Source organism: Lissotriton helveticus, chromosome 1_1 (genome assembly GCF_964261635.1).
Source record: "Lissotriton helveticus chromosome 1_1, aLisHel1.1, whole genome shotgun sequence".
Taxonomy (NCBI): Eukaryota; Metazoa; Chordata; class Amphibia; order Caudata; family Salamandridae; genus Lissotriton; species Lissotriton helveticus.
This window is the reverse complement of record NC_136057.1, coordinates 168,274,504-168,288,007: the sequence shown is the minus strand read 5'-3', so window position 1 is coordinate 168,288,007 and position 13,504 is coordinate 168,274,504.

The window sequence follows — 13,504 nt, the reverse complement described above, 5'->3', positions numbered from 1 at the left end:
TGCCTTTCTTTCTTTAACTGAGTTGCACTGTGCTCTCAGGGTCAACCTCTGGCTACCTAAAGCTGGAGGCTGGGTCCCTCTGTTTGGCTTGCTGGAGGGACAGTTCAGGTTTGGACCCTTTGGGTCCCAGGTTTGGCTGTGCCCAACAGAATCCATCTGTGGGAGGTCCCTAACTGTTTTTAAGGGGGCTCCCTCAGGAGTTTTTAAAGTTTTCACCTTACTAGGGCTACTAGTTTTGATGCCCCTAATCTGTTGATGGGGGTGCTTTATTTGACAGGGGGCCCTCTGGGTCTCACTGTCCTTCTTGTCCTCTGCAGCCCTGGGCTGGCTAAGGCAAGGGAGAGAGGGGCAGGTTACCTGCTCCAGACTGGGTCCCACCTGAGAAGGGTCCACCGCCATCAGAGGCTCTGTCAGGCCAGGCCTAACAACCTCTGGGGCAGTTCCTTCATCAGGGGTAAGATCAGTTCCCTGAGGAGGCTGATCCTGTCCTAAAGTCTGGTGAGGGGGAGATTTCTCTTCCTCCTCCATGCTCTCAGTTTGTGTGGAGTTATCCATCATTTCAGGCTTCACAACACACATATCAGTTTGAGTTTGGGCTGTGGCCATCACAGCCCCACCAACCTTTTCAGGAGGAGACTCAGTTTGGGTTTCTGCTGTTATCATAACAGCTTTGCTATTCTGTTCAGGAAGAGCTTTTGATAAAGATGGGGCAGAGAGTTTCTCAGCCCTACCAACCTTTTCAGGAAGGACATCTTGAATTGGGGCTGTAGCCATTACAGCCCCACTAACCTTTCCATTGGAATTTACCATTCTAGAATGGATTTCCTGTTCAACCTCAGCCCAGGCTGAGATTTCCAAATCATTACCAAGTAGGCAGTCTACAGGCAAGTTTGATGACACTGCCACTCTCTTTGGGCCAATGACACCTCCCCAGCTGAGACTTACTACTGCCATGGGATGATTTGTTTTGATGCCATCAATGTTTGTTACCTGGTATGTGGCACCAGGTAAAAGTTGCTTAGAGGGGACTATACAGTCAGCCACCATGGTGATGCTAGCCCCTGTGTCTCTAAAAGCTTCAACTTTCAAACCATTGATGATGGGTTCTTGTCTATATTTGCTCAAAGTATTTGGGCAATCAGAGAAGTTGGCAAACCCCCTGCCAGTCTCATAAACAAGATCATTTGGGGATGGGGACCTGGATAGGCCAGGGTCCTCCTGGGCTCCAAAAGTAAACCCACCCAGATTCCTGGGTGTGCTCCCACTTCCTGGGGGATTACTGCTGACAGTAACAGGAGGTGTTGGAGCTGGCTTTGGAGGTATATTCTCTTTATTGTTATTCTTGGGACAACAGTTGTCTGTTTTGTAATGCCCAACCTGTTTACAGGCATAACAATAAGGCTTTTTCTCAGTTGAAGAAGTGTCTGGGGACCCACCCCCATTCTTGGAGTTTTGGGGCCCTGTGGAAGTCTTTTCTTTATTTTTATCCCCACCCTTATCTTGAGGCTTGGTAGACTCCTTCTTCTGGTTACTGTCCTGATTCTTAGGCCTAATCCTGGTTCTGACCCACTTGTCTGCCTTTTTTCCCAATTCTTGGGGAGAGGTCAGATCAGAGTCCACCAGGTGCTGGTGTAAGAGCTGGTTCTGACAATTACTTAGGATCTGCTCCCTCATAATCAAATTATACAATCCTGTAAAGTCATGTACTTTGCTGCCATGTAGCCAACCCTCCAGAGCCTTAGTTGCACAATCAACAAAATCAGTCCAGTCCTGAGTCTGTGTCTTCTGGGTGTCTCTGAACTTTAACCTGTACTGTTCAGTGGTTAAGCCAAACCCATCTATTAGGACACTTTTCAGGACTTTGTAATTGTTTGCATCCTCATGTCTGACAGTGAGGAGCTTATCTCTCCCTTTCTCTGAAAAGGAGTACCTTAAGATTGCTGCCCACTGTTCCTCAGGAACCTGCTGTACCATGCAGGCTCTCTCAAGAGCAGTTATCCACTTGTGGATGTCATCCCCTTCCTTGTAGGGGGGCACAATCTTTGTCAGGTTTCTACTATCATAGGACCTGGGTTTCTCTTTAGGAATATTGCTGCCACCAGTGGCATCTAAGCCACACAATTTCTGCTCTCTTGCCAAGGTAAGTCTAGCTTGAGCCAAGGTAAGTTTAGCTTGAGCCAGGGCTACCTCCTCCCTCTCTATCTGGAGTCTGACAGCCCTCATTCTGGCCCTATGCTCAGTCTTTTGAGAGGCAGTCATACCTCTCTCAGATTCTCTTGAGGCACTAGAAATATGAGAGTCCCCTGAGGGAGATCTCACTCTTCTGTTGCCTGGGAGAATGCTATAGGGTCTGGGGAGGTGCTGGCCCTCTCCATTCCCAAGTAGGCTTAAGTTGGCCTGGCTAAGCCTGGCAACTCTAACCTGGCTACCCTCCTGATCCTGGTCTTCTGTGTCCTCAACCTCTGAGTCCTCATCCACCTCTTCTCCATCTTCCTCCTGAGGGGTACCAGTTACAGGTGGGTTCTCTCCATCTCCTGACCTTAGGGGAATTCCCTTCGCCCTTTCTAAGTCATCCTGTTCTAGAATGGCTATCAGGATTGGACAGGTGGGGCTTCTGCCCCTTTTTAACCCTCTTGATTTGCACAAGGCAATCAAGTCCTTTCGGGTTAGTTTGTCATAGCTGGAAGTTGCCTGGGTAAGGTCAACTGTCACAGGAGTAGACCCTGAGGCTTTTCCTGTGTCAGACATGACTCTAGTGTGGTGTAAGTGATGCACCTACCTACACTAAGTGTTTCCCTACTGTACCTTACTAGTGAGTTGTAGTCAGGGTGTGCTAATCCCTTTAATCTACAACTACTAAGTTCAGTAGAACTTAATATGCTAAGCTTTTGATTTATATGTACCTAGAGGTACTTGATGTGATCTTTCAATTTGATAAAAGATTGCAAGGGTAAAACAACAGCAAGCTCAAATCCGCACCGCTGCTCACCAATGTGAGAAGTTGGCCTGATAGGTGATGTTTCCAATTCTGGAACCACCTATTATCAGACCAAACAATCCCTTATGGTGTCAGGTTGTAAGTCAACCTTGTTAGACAAGCTATCCTAGGGGTAGCATGGACTAAGCAGCCTAAAGGCTTAACTTAAGAGGTCGTGTTAAGCGAGCTGTTTTACCACATACAATCCTGTAATATCAAATGAAAGGACACCACACAAGTATATATTATAAAAATATATGTGTTTATTACTAAAAACAATCCCCAGTATTCTTTATGAATAAAGGGGCACAAGCGTTAAATCAAAAGCACAGTTTAAACATACAAAGTTGCACAATTATGGATGAGGGCGGGTGGCCACTCAAACCATATACTAAACAAGTGGTATAAGAGATACCAATCGAACAGTGGTTAGGCCTAGGGCCTAGGGAATCGCTGGGAGCAGTCAGGACAAGCAGTGCTGAAGTCGGGAGAGGCCCACGGTATTCGGGAGCAGTGCGGAAAGCGCACGCATGCACCAATGTTAACCAATGGTGCGTAAAAGTCGTAAAGTTAAAGGTTAAGGACACTTCCGCTGAACCTAGAGGAACAAAACTTAAGACACAGACCCTAGAGGTGTGCACCAGTGTGGGAACACCGGCGGAGCAAAGTTACCTCACCCACAGGAAGCGGGTGCACAGGGTCGAAGTGGCGTCGGTTTTGACACGCAGGCTCTTGGTGCTTGAAGCTGAAAGGGCTGCAGGCGGGGTGAAGGAGAAGTGTCCGGTGGAGTCCAAGGGTGGACTCGAGTCGAAAAGTACCTGAAAGCAGAGGGGACAGAGTCTGGGTCACTCAGCAGTGACCAGGGTGGAACCAGGACGGAACCAGGCAATGTCGGGCGCAATCAGGTCGCTGTCGAGGTGCTTCTCTCCGCTGTCACGTGGGCTCTGGGGCATCTACGACGTCTAGGAACAGGTCACGATCTGTCCCACGCAGGCTCTCGCCGTCGGCGCTGTCGGCTTCAAGATTGGAGCAAACAACACTTGGCAAAAGCAATCCACGCGGAACCGGGAGATTGCTTCTCACTCGAACCAGGAAGGTCAGAGTGGGGGCTCCTTTTCAGGGGAGCTGGTGCAGATCTGGAGCAACCAGATTCACAAGTCGGTTTCAAGTTTTCGTCGGCACAGGGGCCACTAGCCGGCTGGCAAGTGACCGGGCCAACGCGTTAAGCCAAAAGTAGCAGAAGGGCCCCACGCAGCACTCGATGAGTGTAGAGGGGTGAGCTTCAGTGCAAGAGTGTCTCAGGGTGGGGGCTTCTCAAACCCCGGTGTATAGCTTCGAGGGTCACTCGTGGGCTGCACGGTCAGCGTCTCGTGGTCAATTCAAGATGGCGTGCCCCACGCTTCCGGTCGCGTCCACGGGTCTCAGCTCTGCAGGGACTGTGGATCGGGCTGTTGGAAGGCAGGCAAGCTTGATCTCGTCGATCTCTGTTGCTCGAGTTCCGGCGGGAACTGCAACAAAGTAGACGTCGAGGGCTGGATGGTGCCTGCTGGTGCAGGGTGGTCACTCCTTGACCACAAGGGAGATTCTTCGGGCTTCCACGTTGAGTAGGAGGTCCAAGGGTCCAGAGTTTCGTTTCTTATGTTTCTTTCAGGAAATCTGAAGTGCATGGGCACTGCTCCCACTCTTATTCGAATCTGGGGGGCGTGATTACCTGCTAGGTCCCCCCCTATGCTTGGGACCCAGGAAGTGGGTGGATACACCCCCTTCCTTTGATCCAGGCCGCCCTGGCACGAGGGCTGGAGTGCCCCAGAACCGGTTTTGCCGGATTATGCAAGGGGCAGCCTTGTGCGCCCCAGGCAGTGTCTGGTTTCTTTCAGACCTCCCTGCTACAATCCACTATCTCCTGTCTGGAGGGTGGTGACACCCTCCTGCGACAGGAAACCCTTTGTCCAGGCCCCATTTGGCTGAGTTTCGGTCAGCTGCAGGGGTCCAGACTCTTGTCTGTGGCAGAGGCATCCATTTTGTGGATCTAAGGTCTTTTTAGAAATTAACCGTATTTAAGCAAAGTAACATGTCTTACCCCTCTAGAGGGGTGGAATGCTATCCCCGTCGCCAGAACTGGCGAGGGGATAGTATTCCAAATTGTATGACACCTTACACGACATGTTTTGATAAAGCCAAACCAAAGTTGCTATATAACCGCAAGGATTATAAGGCACTTAAGAGTATATGGTATGGCATTATCCTGAAACAGCTTAGGGAGTTGTTCCCGACAGCTGCAGACAGGCTCAGCTCATGCTAGAGCTCCATCTCACATGAAACCATGCACTCTGCCTCCAGGATTGATGAGGCCTTCCATAGGAGTGGCTCACAGGTTAATATGTGTCCAGATATAGGTTTAGATATAGGTATACTATATCTAAGCAAGGGGTGATTACACCACCTTACCCCAGCTGAGTGATCAGCCAGTTGTGTCAATTTAAGAACCAGCCAGGGGTGGCAAAAGATATGCTGCAGCCCCTGGTAGGCCTTGGTGGCCCCTATGCCCTGGGCACCTATAGTGCATTATACAGGGGCTGACAAGGAGTCCATTTCCAATTGTGGTATGTACCTAGGGTACATGGAATCCATTTTACAGAGAGAGCAGATGGCCTGGGGCCCTGATTAGCAGGGAACCAGGTCAACTAAGTCAAATAACCAGCTAAACACAGGCAAAAAATCTGGGGTAACCATAGTCAGGTAGCCACCTTCCTACACATTAGTTAAACAAATATAGTTGCCCTGATGAAGGCCCAGAGTGCTGAAACGTTGACAGTTGCCTATGGATTAACAAGGGCAAGATTTACATAGGATATTTGTAGCTTGTACAGCTCCACTGAGTTCTATATGTGAACCCTGAGATTGAAGTGTTGTATTTTTTGCATGTTACATGGACACTGCAGCCAGCACGCGCCGCGGTAGCTCCAGCGGTACTCTCAGCCCCGCACGACCTCCCAGTCCTGCAGTGAGGGATAGCCCCTCCTCACCCATCAATAATGTCCGCCCTCCCACTCCCCCTCCCAGCCTCCTTGGACCATCAGTCCTACCTCCTTGCCTCTGCGCCCCTTAAATCTCGGCCTACCTTGAACACATCATGCCCTGACTCCAGCCGCATATTTACAGCCCTGGACCTGCAGCCATATATAAAGGGATATTTACGGGCTCTGCCGCCATATTTCCACTTGACAACGCCTCTCTTTGTCTTCAGTGTAAATCACCCGCTCCACCCGCGGTGCTCCTCAAAGAGAAATCGAAAAATGACAAGGAGCGAACAACAGGCCCCGTGCCCGGCTGCTCCAGACTTCTATTGCATTTCCGGTCTGAAGTGTGCGTGTCTTCAGATGTCTTGTTCTTGTGCAGTAAAGGTACAGGCAGTGGCATATTGTAATTGGGATGATCCTGTCCATTAAGGCGCTGGTGTGTACACCTAGGCTGCAGCTGAGGGTGTACACTGGGGGGTCTTGGGACCACCCACTGATGATAGTATTCCCACAGACCTCAATGGAACTCCAGAAAATCATATATGTTATAACAAAACAAACAGACACGCACACCACCTTCGCACATACAAACACACACACACATATATGCGCAAACACCCAGGTGTAGCCCCTTCTTACACATCATACAGACCCATTCACGTGTGCTCAGACACACACACTGCCCTTATCACATGCACACAATTCATTCTCACAATTTATACACTCCCCACATACACACAATACCCTGACCCCTTCTCACACACACACATAAAACCCCCTTTCTCTCCCCCACACACACAAGCACATCTATTTCTCAGATAATTGTACTCAGACACACAAATGCACAGGCGTGCACACACATACACGGACACAAGAACATCATTCGCACACATTATATTTTCACAAGCTAACTGATGCTCCCAGCTCCTTAGCTTCTTCTTAAATATTAATAATTACACACATAGTCCGTTGAGTATCTCACACAAACACACCCACCCTTTCTCATACGTCACCTAAACATACACATACATGCACACACAGCTCCTTAGCATCATCTTACATATTAAAATGTATCCACACAGTCCATTATCCCTGTCTTTCTCACACACACACACACACACACACACACACACACACACATACACATTCCTTCTCACACATCACTTACACACACATACATGGACACACATGCACAGACAGACACAGGCATCCCAGTAGCCTCCTCTCATGCATTATACATACACACACTGCCTTTTTCCGCATGTATCCCACACACATGTACTATTCCCTCACACACTTCCTGGTTCTATCCCTCACAGTTACTTGCACCCTTCGTGCCTACCCCTTCCCCACACTTTCATTATGCCATTTATCACCATCCACCAGACACATTTCAGTGGCCCCAACATTTCTAGCCTTCTGACTTTCACACCCCACTGACACTAGCTGTCCTAGTGACCTACTGCCCATATTCTGCCCATTTCTGCCTGCCAGACTTTTAACCAACCCACACACAAGAGGGCAGCGCCAGCAGCGCGTGCTTCACCCATTCAAGGAAGTGCCCATCACATTGGTGTTTTAGGCGCTACACCTAAATCATACCAACCTCTAGTCTTGGCTGAGGAACCGTCTCTTCACGGGGGCGTCCGTGCTTTGCCCTTCCTCCATCTCTCTGTGCTTTCTCATGCTGCCCCCATTAATCTGGCGAATGGGGCAGATTTACAAGGAACTGACGCATCTGCATAGATGCGTCAGTTTCCTTGCGTCACTTCCAAATGTCCTTGCGCCACCATGGTAGCGCTGTATTTACAATACAGTGCACCATGGCGCAAGGAATTACAGATGCAACAGAAATTCTGATGCATCTGTTCGAGGAAAAGTGATGCATTGTTGGAGTTTGTCACAAAAGTGACGCAACTCCAGCAATGCGCCAGAAAACATCGGTAGGTCCATGGCCGGACTGGCCATAGCGGGCTCCGGGCAATCCCCCGGTGCGCCGCACGGGTTTGGGACGGTTTTGGGCCCCTGGGGGCCGTTTTTGTTACAGGGCCGTTTTTGCAGGATAGCTGTAAAATCGGCCCTGTACCAATATCGGCCGAAAACCGTCCCCGGCAAAAAGCTCGGGGGCACCTCCAACCCACTCCCCCCCACCCCCCCCGGTTGTGTTTCCCTGTCCGGCCCTGGCATGTCCCATGTAAAATGCCCAGCATCAATCCTTACGACTGGTCTGAGCAGGCGTAGGGATTTTGACGCAGTGAAGGCGTAGAGTGACTCAGTGAAATCTTGTAAATTTCACTGCGCCAGTTCTACGTGGCTTTTTGCATGGGAACGCTTACCCTGCATACATTATACCTGGCGCAGGTATTATGTGACACAGGGCTTTACAACGTGACGCATCTCCCTAGATGCATTATGTTGTAAATGGGCTGTAACTTTTACACCTCTGCTGCATCACAAAAGTGACGCAACGGCGGCGCAAAAGTGACACAAGGGGCTTGTAAATCTGCTCCAACATCTTTTTATCTCGTCCTTCATTTTTCAAGGGAGAGTTCATGTTAGGCCTTTAGCACTGAGGTGCTGTCTTTGCATTTGAAATGCTATATCTGGCCTTACTCCCACAGGACAGTTTAGCCCCTGGTTCCCTACAAAAAAAGACAGAAAGTCTGGCGCTACATTTTATTTTACATTTGACAAATCTTCCAAGTGGCTCTCTGACACATTAATTATACCGTCATCCATCCCTGTCTTTTCAGTCAACAGCATTGAGGAACTTGTCATTTTACAGTTATCACTTCCATTGTAGGTTTAAACCCGAAAATAAAAAAAAAATTTGGTTGGCAAAAAAGCTTGAACTAGTGCATATATAACATTGAAATACTTGTCAGCTATGTATTAAACTTTTACAAAGTTGTCTAGTCCGTTTAAAAAACGGATTGTTTCTTGTGTAAAATTCAAAGTAAACTCTGCTCATTTATTATGTGAGGATTCAGTCTTTCCTTCACATCACGTATTAAAACAAGCATTGCCCATTCAAATTGTTTTGTTTTTTGTGTAGTGGAAAGTTTTATACTGTGCTCCACAGCACAAAAAACGTACAACATGCAAAACAGTGGCACAACCTTCCCTGAAACAAAGAATAAGTGAAGGGCAGGTGGTAGCAGCAGGAGGCACATTGCACGATTCTCTCATAGATGCTGGTAGCAAACACATTAAAAATGGAGTTAGACACGCTAAAGGGCTTTGGTTCTGTCTCCATACACAAACATAAATATCCATAAATCCATGTACTCACAGAGGAGCATGAACCCTTCATTAGTGGGTTCAACAACATCCAGGAGTGCCACTGTTCACTTAGGGCCCGATTCACAGAATGAACTTAAGACTCAATCCTAAACTTACTACTATTTTGGTATTCACAGAATGCACTTACTACTTTTGGCATTCACAGAATGAACGTACTACGTTTGGTATTCACAGAAGTTAGGATTTTGTCTTAAGTTTGTCTTAAGACAGACTTAAGACAGACTAAGACAGACTTAAGACAAAATCCTAACTTCTGTGAATACCAAAAGTAGTAAGTGCATTCTGTGAATACCAAAATAGTAGTAAGTTTAGGACTGAGTCTTAAGTTCATTCTGTGAATCGGGCCCTGTGTGTACAGACTCCGAGATTGGCAGTCAGGGTTTATACATAAAAGAGAAACAGAGATGGCTTTAATGGAAGTTAATCTGAGATATTGGACATCCGCCGTAAAGGCGATTCGACCTCCCGGCTGCCTTTGACACCGTCAACCAACCCCAGGCTTCTGGCAAAAATGGAGGAGGTGATAAGGGGTCTGTCAGGGGGACCGAATAGGGTCTTGGATCTCAGAGGGGTGAATACCCATTTCTTATCTTCTGGGGTTTCACTGGCTTCTCACCTGGGAATCCCCAAAGCCCCAGTGTGCCACCTCAGCATCGTCTCCTTCGGACTCATGGTGTAGTAAGGGTGTCATGGCCTAAATTCATGGAAGGAACAGTTAGTTTGTGAAACACAGGTATAATTGTGGGACAGTGTGCCCTCAAACACCAAGACACCTACAACACTGCACCTGTTTACTAGTGACAGGTGCACCTCTTGGTATTGTTGGAGCCTAGTCACAAATATGCAGAAGATACCCAGATAGTGTCCAAACCATCAAATTGTCCTGGATCAGCCACATTGCACAGGAAGTAGAGTCCTGGATGATTAAAAACTGGTGAAGCTGACATGGGACCAAGTCCCAGTAACCTATTATGATTTTGTGCATTAAAACATTTTTTCGGAAGAATAGAAGAAAAGGAAAACCTTTTACATTGTAGAAAGCACATGCGCTGTTCGGGGTGAGGCATAAGACAGCATGCAGTTCTGTTGGTAAGCATTGATACAATGAGCAAGATGTGGTATGTGGTAGGAGTTAACAATAGGAGGAGAGATGACTTTGTAGTTGCCAATATTGAGGAGTAGGAGCAAAAGTAGGGGGACCAAGTTTGATACCCAATGGCGGGAGAGAGCAACGTGAAGGCACCTCATGTGGGGCAGAAATTGAAAATACCTTAGTGAGCAGGAAGTTGAAGCAGAAAAGAAGATAGAAAAAGGTAGGAGAGACAGAAAGAGAGGACATACAGGATGGGGTTGGGGAAGGAGGAGAAGGCTCCCTTGATGTGTGGTGAAGGCAGGTGGGTGTAGGTCTGCAGGAGTTAGATGAGTGAGCATAATTGAAGCACTGAAGTTCGGGGGTTAGGGGAGTGGACGCGATTGACACGCTGGTATTTGGGGATTATGGGGGATCCACTTTTTGAAGATATAGGTTGGGTGTATTCCATAGGTCATGCATGTTGCCTGCACTTCTGGTGGCACATAACATTTTCCACCATTTCTTGCAGGGGATTTCTGTGGTGGATTTCCATTCCAGTAGAATGACTTTTGTTCCTAGAGCTAGCATAAAGTCGAGTAGAAGCGAGTTATGGTTGGATAGGTTGGTGTTAGGGTGGTGTGTCGTGAGGCCAAATGTCGACATCAGAAGGGTTGGAGTGAATTGGATTTTAAAGATGTCTTTACTGGTTTGTTGTATTTTGGACTGTAGCCGTTGGACCCGTTTACATGTGTGGAACATATGTTCAAGCGAGCTGGGGGGGGAGGGGGGGGGGTTCCCACAGCACCAGCTTTTGTCAGATTGCAGGATCCTCAGTTTGTGTAGCCTGGATGGGGTCCAATAGGATTTATGTATTGACAAAAATCTGGTATGTGTGATTGCAGGCGTAGTTTTAGCTAGGAAAGGAGAGGGCCAGATTCTATGCCAGGTAGAGTCTGAGAAGTATGAGACGAGGTTTACTGGTGCGGACCAGTTTTTTAAAAATGTTTTTGAGGAGATGTGGTCTTGGAGGGTCTAACAGTTTATAGATGTGAGCTGCGGTTTGACCTATTCTTTGGAGTGTCCTCAGAAGGTTGGGTAGGTCTAGATGGTGCGGTTCTGGAGCCTCCGGCTGGCTCTTTTGAGTTTTAAGAAGTTGTCAAATGTAATCGAGGGAAGGTCATGGTGTGAGCTCAGGTCAGTGAATGGGATGGGGTTAAGTATTGTGCCTAAGGCTCCAACAGAGTAAATATCTTTTCTTGGCCCATTGTTTCCAGAATAGGGATCTGCCTTCTCATTTAATTGTGTGGTTAAGCCATAGAGAGGCCATGCTAGAGTCAGTGAGATGGTTGGTCAGTGTTTTATCAACTTGTAAAAGGGCCAATACCCTATCTGCTATTCTGGGGAGTGAATGGGCCCTGGGTAGTTTTTGGAGACCGGGAATGGTCACCGTGGAATTTAGCCAGATGGGGTAGAGTTGATGGGATTTGATTTGGAGCCTGGGTGGCCAGGAATGCATGTTGGTATCTGTAGAAGTCAGGCACGTTTATGCCTCCTCTAGTTTTGTTCATTTTTAGGATGTGACCGAGGATCCTAGCTCTCTTCCATATGGAGTACGAGGTAGCCTTCTCCACAGCTTTAAGGAAAGAATTAGATACGTTTATAGGAAGCATGCCGGAGAGGCAATTGACTAGGGGCGCTATCATCATTTTTGATGAATCAACCCTACCCCACCATGTTAGGTGTTTGGGAGACGAAGAGTTTAGTAAGCCGTTCATTTTGGAAAGTGTTTTGCTTTCGTTGATCGAGATGGTGGCCTGTAGGTATTTGCCAAACCAAAAGTTTAAATATTTGAGCGACTCAGGTTGTCATTTCAGGCTGGAGTCGCCAAGAATCGTGTGGCTGCAGTGCCTATTCATAGTGAAGATCTCCGTTTTGGTGCAGTTAAGAGTGTATCCAAAATCAATAGGTAATTAATCACTCGACCTGAGTAACCAGGGCTAGAAACTTAGTAATAAAAAGCACTCAATCACGTTTCGCAAGGTCGTGAGGCAGTATATCTTGGTTCTCTGCCATGTTTAAAAACGTGCAAGCATCATCATTGGGCTCCCTTTTGTAGTTAGCTTACCTCCATGAGGAGGAGTACCACTGGTTATTGCAGTAGGGATTGAAGATAAAGTGAGAGTGCTCAAGTGAAGTGAAATATAAAAACTTTTATATCCTTGACTAAAATTTTCAATAAGTCAGGAATCAAAAAAAGGGAGCCCAATGATGATGCTTACACATTTTTAAACTTGGCGGAGAACCAAGATATACCGCCTCACGGCCTTGCGAAACGTGATTGAGGGTTTTTTATTACTAAGTTGCTAGCCCTGGTTACTCAGGTCGAGTGTTCATTCCCTATTGATTTTGGATATTATGACAAGGAAGCTGAATGAGTCACAATTCCTTTCTCTCCCCCCCCCATGTATTGACGCAGTTAAGAGTGTAGCCAGACACCTTAGACTAATTGTTCATTTTGATATGATGTGGAGAATAGCTTTGTCTGAATCTTCAGTGATGATTAGAATGTTGTTGGCGCAAGCTGCAACAAGTTGCCAGCTGGTAGAAATTGGACATCTTTGATGTCGTTAGTCACCTCTAGAGACGTTAAGAGGGGTTTGATAACTCATAGGAACAGGAGTGGGGAGAAGAGGCAGCCCTGTCTGGTTCCTTTGCCTAATGGGAATGAGTTGGATAAGGAGCCGTTAGTCCTGATTTTTGCCACTCGTGTTGCGAAGTGATCTGACCCACCTGTGGTATTCACCGCAAATGAGAAGCAGAACTCGAAGTGGTGAATGGCAATAAACTGTTTATTCAAAGTACTAACTCCTGTGACCTCAGCCACAGCCTTCCTCGCCGCTGTCGCCTCAGAGTGTCCCCGGCGCTCGCCTTGGAACGCTGGTCGCGGTGACATTCTAAGTGATGTCACCGCGAGCAGCACCATCACATGCAGAGCCGCCGGGGGGGAAGACAGAGGAGGGAGATACCACACATCCCCCTTCCCTGCAGAAATAGAAAACATTAAGTAGAACAATAAACAAGAGCCAAATTGGGGAAAAACATACATAGTGCAGAATGGCAAAGGTTACATCA